The sequence below is a fragment of the Capsicum annuum genome, chromosome 12 (assembly GCF_002878395.1).
Source record: "Capsicum annuum cultivar UCD-10X-F1 chromosome 12, UCD10Xv1.1, whole genome shotgun sequence".
Taxonomy (NCBI): domain Eukaryota; kingdom Viridiplantae; phylum Streptophyta; class Magnoliopsida; order Solanales; family Solanaceae; genus Capsicum; species Capsicum annuum.
Window position 1 is genome coordinate 232,462,623 of NC_061122.1, and position 11,127 is coordinate 232,473,749.

Genomic DNA, 11,127 nt, shown 5'->3' on the forward strand with positions numbered 1-11,127 from the left:
TAAAAAATATATATAAAAATAATGTATGGGGGATTTTTTTTTTTTAAAAAATCAAACTTCTTACGTGGCAATGACGTGGTATTGATGTGTAGGCGAGTGTAATACACTCTCCGTTGTGAGAGTAGTATTCAGTTTTGAGGGATGAAAATAATATACTTTAAAGATGTTAAGGGGTTAAATAAACAGAAGTTAAGTTTAAGTGCTGAAGTGAGTTTGGAGGACAAGTTCAGGGGGAAAAATGTCTTTTCTCCTTATTATAAGTTACTTAACATAAGACTAAAATTTATAGATTCATGGTGAATGACCAGGACCACGGAGTGAAGCTATTACTTCTTTTATTAAAAGCTGAGAATGAAAATGAATAGAGTTAATACATAAAAATGACCCTAAACTTGATATCAAATTATAACTTTCACCTTAAACTTTGATAGTGCACAAATAGGACCTTTAACTATTCAAAACCTGAACAAATATGACATTCGATTTTGCAACCCCATGCGTGAGTCTTACTCGCGCCTACGTGGAAAGGTAATCCAATCACACGGTGCCACGTCGTTAAAAGGGCTGACTTGGAGAGAGGTCATATTTGTGCAGTTTTGAATAGTTAAAGGTCATATTTGTGCACTGTCAAAGTTTTGCTTTTTGTGTTGAAACGATGTCGTTTTTATTATTATTATTATTATTATTGTTATTATTATTATTATTATTATAATTTTTTATATATTTCTATAGTAGCAGCACCTAACTTTTTTTTAATTTAAAAAAATTATTATTATTATTATTATTATTATTTTATTTATTTCTATAGCAGCAACACTTAGCTTTTTTTTTAATTAAAAAAAGCAGCCACTAGCAAGGATCGAACCCGCACAGTAGGCTGAAGCAAGCACTCAAGAAGAGCAAATAACATCACTGGGCTATCTAAGTGCCTTATTTCATGTGGTTCAACATTAATATATGTACATAAATATATATTTTCTATCTTATATATATACAACGTAATTTTTTTACCGAGGGGGTTCGGGTGAACCCCATGGCAACCACGTAGGTCCGCCCCTCGTTAATTTAATAACGTTTTAATAACGCTAATTTAATAATATTTTAATTAAGTTTATTTGATAACATTAATTTAATATACTACTATTACTATCCTTAATAACATTAATTTAATAATGTTTTATTAAAACTATAATTTTTTTTATTATTAGTATAGTTTCATCTTTAATTTAATATTTAAATAAATAATATTTAGATATATTATATAACTTAAATTCGTCCTCTGCTTTATAATATATATACATACATGCTCGATTTTTTCGTATGAGGCTGACCCGCTTAATCAATAAATCTTCAATATTGCTCCTTTTCCGCAATGACAAAAGAAATTAGATGCCATTTTTATTTTTGAGCCGAAAATAATGAAAAAATAATAGTGAAGAGTCATTTAAAGGTCATATTTGTGCAGTTTTGAATAGTTAAAGGTCATATTTGTGCACTGTCAAAGTTTAAGGCCATATTTATGTATTATGCCCTTAGATTTTAAGCTGGACGTGCCCAGTTTTGTGTGTTGAACACGCATTTTGCCACGTAGGATTGGAGATCATATTTGTGCAGTTTTGAATAGTTAAAGGTTATATTTATGCACTGTCAAAGTTTAAGGTCAAAGTTATAATTTAGTGTCAAATTTAGGGTCTATTAACTCAAATGAATATGTATGAAATGTATAAGCATTGATCATGGACGTGGCTCTATCATGGAATACATGAATTAATTTGGCATGACCCCTACATATAAATTAACTTGGCATGACCCCTACCTTATAAATTAAAACCCAAATAATTCAAAACATGAAGGAGGGGACATAATAATTTTTTGATAAGACAACAAAAAGTTGATGTATTATGAAAAGAACTGATGCATACAAGAAAGATTAAATGGATATATTGTGCATATTTTCAATTGAAAATTATTCAAAAAATTGTTAATAATTTTGCAGCTAGAAAAAAAATTAAATAAAAGTTTAGATTTTTCTTTTTTTTTTTTTAAAAGGTTTAAGATCTCTTATTAAAATTCGACTTTAGATTATCAATTCTATTGAGATGCCTCCGATCGATAGATGTGTTCCCACTAAACTTTTATAGCCTTAAGACTTTTGAACATCTAAAATGTGTAGAGCGTGGTAAAAAAAAAAAATTCGACTTTTGTAATAAAATATTAATGTGATTAAAAATCGACTTAGTTGGTTTTCTTTGGTTTTAATATTTGAAAAATCAACATAATTAGTTTGATTTATTTTTCTTAAATAAACCGACTCAAATCGAACCATGAATACCCCTCGTTATATGCACCTTCTTCATGGTTCTTATCTGTCAATCCAAAAAGCAAATATATGCAAAATTAATATTTTTAAAGCATCTACTATTCAATAGCCTTGCTACTACTATATAATAGTCCCTTAGCTATTAAACTTTAACAACACTAATTAATTTGAGAAAGCAAAAGTATATATAGAATTAAGATGGCTTTGAAGGTCCCAACTATAGATTTTAGAAAGTCATCAGAGTGGAAAAAAGGAAGTGAAAAATGCGATTTAGTGAGAGATGAAGTTTACAAATCTTTAGAAAAATTTGGTTGTTTTGAGGCTTTACTTGATGAAGATATTCCAAAAGAAAAACTATATGATAAGATAAAAGAAATTTTCAACTTCAATTTGGAGAAAATATTTGGAAACTCACAAAATGTGTTAGCTGGTTATACTGGGGCTAATCCTAAAATATCACTTCAAGAGAGATTTGTGATTAAGAATGTCTTCACTCATGGTCTTATTGAGAATCTTTCTAACCAACTTTGGCCTGAGGGAGACCCTGAATTCTGGTATGTAATTAATAATTTACAACAACAAAAAAGACTGAAATTAGTTATAAATTTCGTCATTAATCCGTCCTTAAATTTTTTTGTAGAGAATAATTTTTTGCTATTCGAATAATTACGTTATTTAGCTATAGAATTGTTTCATGACTAATTTTTTGCTATTCTTTTAACAATGAATTTTATAGTATTCTATATGAAGAAGTGATGATTTCTAATTTGGAAAAGTTATTGATGAACCAAAAGGATAAGTTTCAAGTTAATGTATTTTCTCCCCTTTTCTCTTGGTGAAAAAATCCAAGCAAACTCCTAAACTATGTGATCAATTATATATATATATATATATATATATATATATATATATATATATATATATATATATTCATGAATAAAAGTGTTCGTGATCTCTAGCACTAGTTTTTGCTTCTTGACATCAGATTGTCTTGGATGTTTGTTGATTCTGTTCTACTGAATCTGTTCTACATTCATCAATCTTATAAACTCGAAAATACTCATTATTATCATAATTGATAGATGGGTTTAATTTGGCAGTGATTTGGTGCTTACTTACTCCAAGAAGTTATCAGGATTTGAAGATATGGTAAGAAAAATGATATTGAGAGATTGAGACTGGAAAATTACTTGGATGAGCACAAAAAAATATTGGTGTTCGTCCTCATACTGACAAAATCATTTCAGTAATTTTAAGCCAATGCGATCAACATGTTAATGGGCTGCAAATAATGGACAAAAATGGGCAGTGGATTGATGTTCAATACTCATCACCTCATTCATACTTGTTCCTTGTTAGTGACTGTTTGAAAGTAAGTTCTCTTCTAATTTGCCATGTTAATATTGTTGTTTTCATGTGTATTTCGGGTACACGAATCTGTATACATGCAACACCAACTTCAATTCTAGTTCAAGTCTAAGACAAGAACACTTTTAAAGTTACTTAACACCTTAACACTAGATTATGAATAATCTATCTAAGAAGTGTGTCTATTTTCAGAAAATAGATGAAATAGAATTTGTAAGACCAAGTCCCCGACTTCACGGAGTGTCCTTAAAGAATAATTCTTCTCACTGTACCCGAGGTTATGAAATCTTCCTCCCAGAATAAAATGGCCTTCAATCCTAACAATAGCGGTACCTCAAATTCTTGGATTCAACAAACTCACTCAACAGTTTGATTGTCCACAGAATGTTTTGAAGACAAGAAGAGAGTTTGTAATTCAGAAAATTCGTGTCTAAACCTGTGGATGAAAGGAGGTTTATATAGCCTTCATATACCTCTTTTGAAAAGTGGCAATGGTTCACTTAGAAGGTGTGACCTTTCCTGAAAAATCATGTTTGTTCGTCCAAAGATTGCATCTTTTTCGAACAGGCAGACCATTTCATGAATCAGTGTGTCATTTCGTTGAAGGATTGCATCCTTCCGAAGCATCAGTTCGAAACAGTGCATCCTTTTGAAGCATCAATTTGAAACACTGGAGGATCAAAACACAAAAAAAATTTACTGCGTTTTGTATTTTCCCTTTGGATTAAATTTCTGTCAAATAAATTTTGTCCAAAATGATAAATCTCATCGATCATTTGCCAAAGCCAAAGCCGAGCGAGCGATGACGACGACGACGACGGCGCGAGGCATCTCTTATTTCTTGCCTCACTTACTAAGTTAAATAAGTGTTTCTTAATATAAACACTCTCTCACCAATGTGGGAAAAATAATATACTTTCCATTTTAGAATACACTTTCCATTTTAATATTTTCTTCTCTATATTTCCTTCCACTTGGTTTCCTCCATTTTTCATTCACACTTTTCATATACTTTGAACCCAACTAGTATAAATGATTTTTACTTCATCATTTGATCGTGACTGATTTTTACCTGTTAAAACAAGATAACCAATGACATATCTTATGTTGTAATCGTTATGGTGTACTTGTTTATACATTTCTAGATGACTTGATAGTGTAAATAAAATTATTTATAAAACTAAGAACTCCATTTTCGCCAAGTTATATTAATCTAAACTTCCACAAAGCGCAACAATTAGAATTTGGAAGGGGATCGTACAAGCCTCAACTAGTCAAAGTTCCATTGCAACAACAGGGAGTGGAAAAAAATCTTGGCCTGATGAAGTATAGGAAGAAGCAGCATCGGAGAAGAAACAAAAATCGATTTGGGAGGATTTTGATATTGTAAAACTCTCAAATGCAAGGTATAAGCTGGAGTATGTTGCTCCTATCAAGCAGGGGAGACAAAATATGGTGGAAATTGAATTGGAGGATATTCAATCTGAAGTAGACTGTTGGGGGAATTCTGTAATTTGCTACGTATTAGGGGCTCATCCCCTGTTTCAGGTGATACAAGGATTTATTAAGAGATCATGGGGAAACATGGTATTGATAAAATTGCAATGTTGAAGAACGGAGTAATTGTAGTGAGGTTCGAAACAGTAGGAGGCAAGCAGAAGGTGCTACAAGGGGGAATCTATCACTTTGACAATAAACCATTTATCGTCAAGGAATGGACACCAGAACTGGAGTTTACAAGGGAGGAATTACTTACTGTTCAGATTTGGATAAAATTTTCTGGCCTGGACTTCAAGTATTGGAGTAGGAAAGGCTTAAATAAGATTGGGAGTTTGATTGGCTAGCCCCTCATGGTGGATCATAACACTGAAGAGAGGAATGACTTGAATTTTGCAAGACTACTAGTAGAGGTGGAAATGGGAGCTGAGCTGACAGATGAAGTGAGGTTCAAGAATGAAAAAGGTGTGGTAATGGAACAAGCAGTTCAATATGATTGGAAAGCTACACTTTGTAAATTTTGTACAAAGTATGGGCATGTAGAGGGAGATTGCAGAGTGAAGAAGAAATTAAATAGGCCTGTACAAGCACCACCAAGGAAGGAGCATGGGAACCAGAAACATATGGGTACTCTGGGGACGCAAAAACAGAATGAAAAAGTTGTAAGAAAAAAGGTGAACAACAACAATGGGGAGCAGAAGCAAGCAAGTATGATTGATCAAAAGGATAAAGCATCTACCGGTACAAGTGTAGGGTGGTAAACTCCTATGAGAACGGGAAAAACACCAATTAGAGAAGTACATGGACTGAATCTGCAGATTGAGAGTTTGAATTCATTCCAAATTCTACAAAAGAAAGGGGAGAATGGTTCTATTAGTAGAAATATGGGAGGCTCTAACATTCCTATCCTTGGGAATGGTTAACACCTTCGGCTGGAATGTGAGGGGGCTAAATTCTCCCAATAAGCAAAATGAGGTCAAACTTCTTTGCAATAATGAAGAAGTTAGCCTGATTGGCTTGCTTGAAACAAAAATAAAGAGTAACAGAATTGAGCAGGTGGAAGCATCCATGTTTGCAGGATGGAACTATGTAACTAATCTAGATTGTCATTGCAATGGGAGGATTTGGATCACTTGGAGGTCGGATTTTTATAATCTAACTCTAATTAGTAAATCGGCCCAACACATTACATGTGAAGTCATGTTTACTCCATTACAGTTGGGTTTTGAGATCTCATATGTATATGCTTTTAATACAAGAGAAGACAGGAGGGATTTATGGGATAGTCTGGTTCTACAGAGTAGGAGGTGTTCTAAACCATGGGTGGTGTTAGGTTATTTCAACTCAGTGCTCAAGACTGAAGATAGAATTGGTCGTAATGCAGTAGTTCTGTCGGAAGTGATTGATTTTAAAAAATGTCTTGAGGATTGTGGTTTGATGGAATATCCTACCCAAGGAACTAGGTACACATGGAATGATAAGCATGGAAACCACAAAATATTCTCCAAAATTGACTGGATTTTCATCAATAATATATGGCTAAATGTAATGCCTGCTTACAAGGCGTTGTTCCTACCAGAAAGTATTAGCGACCATTGTCCTACTAAGATTACACTAATTTCTAGGAATAAGTTGAGGAAATCTTTTCAGTTCTACAACATGTGGACTCATCACTCACAGTTTCAAGCTATAGTAAATGAAGGGTGGAACACCAATGTAGAAGGCTGCCTTATGTATAAAGTGGTTAGAAAGTTGAAGTTATTAAAAAGAGAGTTGAAGAGATTGCACTCTCAAGAATTTCTAAATATTGTAAGTGAGGAAAATGCTGATAGGGAGGCTTTGAAGCTAGCACAATAGCTTTTACAAACCAATCCGATAGATGTAAAGTATCAGAAAAAAAAAGGCTAGCATACCAGAAATACAGAAGATCTTCCTACTTGGCTGAAGTTTTCCTGCAACAAAGAAGTAAGGCAACATGGATAAGGTTGGGAGATGATAATACAAGGTACTTCTTCTCAGTGATCAAACATAAGAAGTTAAAACAAGCTACCACTCAGCTGAAAGATGAAACTGAACAGTGGCAATCAGACCCTGCAATCATAGCAAAGCTGTTTATGAATTATTATGTGGATCTCTTTGGTAGTGGTGCAACTACTAGGGCTCCAGCAGTAGGGGAGATTATTACTCATAGTTCTGTACTGACAAAGTACTTTAACAGGAGCTAATACTGAATTTTGATGATGCAGATGTCAAAAAAGCTATGTTCCAAATTGATAGCAACAAAATCCCCAGGCCAGATAGATATGAAAGTGGTTTTTATAAGGCAGCTTGGCCAATAATGGGGCAAGATGTAACCGGTGCAGTATTAGAATTCTTTCAGACTAGAAAAATCCTGAAGTAGATAAACTCAACCAGTATAGCTCTTATTCCAAAAGTGGAGGTACCTGAATATGCTAGTCAATTTTGATATATTTTATGTTGTAATGTCATATACAAGTGCATATCAAAGTTAATTTGCAGTAGATTGAAGAAAGTTGTGAGCTATTTGGTTGCTGAAAATCAATCTGTCTTTGTGCAGGACAGATCAATGAAGCATAATATGTTAATTAGCCATGATATACTGAGACACTACAATAGGAATAATGTTTCGCCTAGATGTCTCATAAAGATTGATCTAAGAAAAGCTTATGACATGGTAAATTGGAAATTTCTAGATGAGGTTCTGAGTGGTTTTGGATTTTCTGAGAAGTTTATCAAATGGGTAATGTTGTGTGTTACAACTACTATGTTCTCAGTCAAGGTGAATGGTGAAAGCCATGGTTTTTTTGCTGGAAAAAGGGGGGCTTAGGCAAGGTGATTCAATTTCTCCTTTGCTATTTGTCTTACTAATGGAATACCTATCAAGAACACTTAGCACAATGAGTTTATTGCCTGATTTTAGATTCCATCCCATGTGCAAGGAGTTGCGACTCTCCCATCTTATATTTGTGGAAGATTTAATGGTTTTTGCAAGGGTACTCTTGCTGCAGTAAATTGAGTAATGGAAGCTTTGACTCATTTTAGTGAGGTGACTGGTTTGATTCCAAACATGAAGAAGTCTAACATATTTCTAGCAGGGATACCAGATGATGTAAAGAATCAAATTCTAACTAGAACTGGATTCACTCAAGGCTCTTTCCCTATAAAGTATCTTGGCTTGCCTCTTTCTCCTAAGAGATGGAACAAAATGGATTGTTACACACTAGTGGAAAAGATTACCCACAGGATCAAAGTATCTTATTCTAAACAACTATCTTATGCAGAAAGGCTGCAAGTGATTAATGCCGTATTATTTTCTATTCATAGTTTTTGGAGTGTTGTGTTCATTCTACCTCAAAGTATCCTCAAAGAGGTGGACAAAGTTTGCAGAACATATATGGGGGGGGGGGGGGGGGGGGATATAGAAGAGCAGTAGAAAATTTTCTTAGTATCATGGGAGAAAATATGTGTTTCTAAAAGGCAAGGGGGTCTTAATATCAAAGGGAGCAGGAACTGGAACCTTGCCTTTGTTGGCAAGCTGATCTGGCAGATTGAGTGTAACAAGGAGTCCCTTTGGGTAAAGTGGATTCATGGAATTTATATGAAAAAGGATGTGAATATCTTGGAACATAGAGCTCCAAGTGATTGTAGTTGGTATTGGAGAAAACTCAATGCAATAAAAATGAGAATGTAGGGCTGGTTCATACAAGGTAAATATACTCTCACTCATGATGGGCATTACTTAATTACTAGAAGTTATCTGGCACTAGTTGGTCAAAGAGCAAAGATGAAAATTGCGGATTTGGTGTGGAGTTCTGTAGCCCTTCCAAGACATCGATTTATGGTTTGGTTGGCTATGCAAAATAGGGTGCTTACTCATGAAAGAATGAAGAGACTGCAAATCAGGGTGGAGGAAAAAGAATGTTGTTTATGTTCAATGCATACGATGGAGACAAATGCTCACTTATTTGCGGCTTGTAACTGGATAAAAGAAGTATGACATGGCATATAACAGTGGACGGGAGTGATTGTACCTGCAGGAAGCATAAAACAAGTGCTAGAAAGTATTAAGAGGAAGCACTAAAAACAACTGAAAAAAGAGATTATATCAGCAATTTGTGGTGCAGTCTGGTATCATACGTGGAGAGCAAGAAATTGAAAGAAGTTCAAAGGCAAAGTTGTATGTACAGATGAAGTGGTTACACGGATTAGAAAAGAAATAGGTGAAAGACTACACTTAGTAATGGAGTTCAAACAATTACATACGTGTAGGAATTTGGTCCAACATCTTATTGTGTAGTTAGTGATAGCTATGTGGGAGATCTATATTCTGTTTCCGAAATCAGATTCTCTTTTATGTGTATTGATTTTGGTGGTTGAGGTAATAAATTTACAGTTGTTACCAAAAAAAGAAAAAAAAAAACTTTCTTAACTTCTAGTTTGCATATATATTTTTTTTAAAATATTTTTATAATTGCTCAAAAGTAAAGTTAGTTTTCCAAAGCATAGGGTGTGTTTGGTATATAAAAAAAATATCTTTCTTAAAAATTAAGAGAAATTTTTACTTATTCTAAGAGAAATTTTTACTTATTCTTTTTATGTTTGATAAGTAAACAAAAATATCGATCTAAAAAATATATATATAATACAAATAGTAATGGTGACAGGGACATTAGTTGTAGTACGTAGCAGGCAGGTCTTTTTTTTGGGGTTGGGTGTATGGGAACTAATTGTCTAATTAATAGATATAGATAGGTATTAAGTTTTGTTCACTAACTGTATATATTATTTTCACGCTATCAGGTTAAGTTACATGCAGTAACATGTGGCAGCTTCTAATAACCTAAAAGATAATTCAAATAAATCATATATATATTGTTCAATTTTTTTAAATACTATTTTAGTATATAACTTCAAGTAATATGTAATTTCAGGCATTTACAAATGGTAGGCTGCATCAAGTGATAATGGAAAATAATGAAGAGAGGTATTGTATGAGTTTTTCCCAAATTCCTAAAGAAGGGTATATCATTAAAGTCCCTGATGAACTTGTTGATGAAGATCATCCTTTGCTTTACAAGCCCTTTGATGGTTCCAAACTTCTTCCATTTTATTTGTCAGAGGCTAGGCGCGGCGTTGTTGCTACTCTAGACAGCTATTGTGGTGTCACAACCAGTATTCAGAACTAGACTTGATACTGATAATTATAACTCCCTTCCGGCCTCTATGACCAGTGGCGGAGCCACAGCCAACGAAGGGTGGTCAGATGAACATCCTTCGTCGGAATTTTTTTCCGAGTATATAAGTTAAATATAGATATTTATGGTTATATACATGTTGTTGCACACTCTTGACAAGCTAAAAAATCATAGTCTAGTGGTCAAGAGTGTGCATTTCCGCATCAACACCCCGGGTTTGAACCTTGACAGCTGCAACATTACTTTATTTTCTTTATTTCTTAAACAGTTCTTTGTTCAAGAAAAAATATGAACACTCTTACCCAAAAGTCTGACTCTGTCACTGTCTATGACACTCTAAGCTACTATTTTCCTTGTGTACTTGAGAGTATGTGGTATCTTTTTTATTAATAGTTCATTGTGGAACCTCGATCTCCTCGTTTGGCCCTCGATCCATCTTATAATTAATAGTTCTATATTACCATTTTCCCTTATGTATGTTTTTTTTTTTCCTTTTTACCTTCATCAACATTGTTCCACATAGGTCAAATCTAAATAAGTATGCTTCATAGTTGTCAGTTGTCACTAAGATTGATGTCTTCAAATTAAAGGAATTTCTCCACTTATAAGACTCTTTTTTTCTATCAATAAAAAAGTTTATGCTCTATTAATTAGTTGGTTGCAAATTAGTTGGATTAATTTGTCTTAATTTTAATTTAACAAAGGTCATAAGCCAATAAGGTCGCA

At 33.6% G+C, this 11,127-nt stretch overlaps 1 long non-coding RNA gene across 1 annotated transcript; it reads left to right on the plus strand.

Annotated features, from left to right (window-relative positions):
• The first annotated feature begins 2,494 nt into the window (after positions 1 to 2,494).
• Positions 2,495 to 10,874, plus strand: LOC107851876. Its single transcript, XR_007048523.1, has 3 exons — positions 2,495 to 2,874; positions 3,421 to 3,692; positions 10,138 to 10,874. It is a non-coding gene; the product is annotated as an uncharacterized LOC107851876 (long non-coding RNA).
• The last annotated feature ends 253 nt before the right edge of the window (positions 10,875 to 11,127 follow it).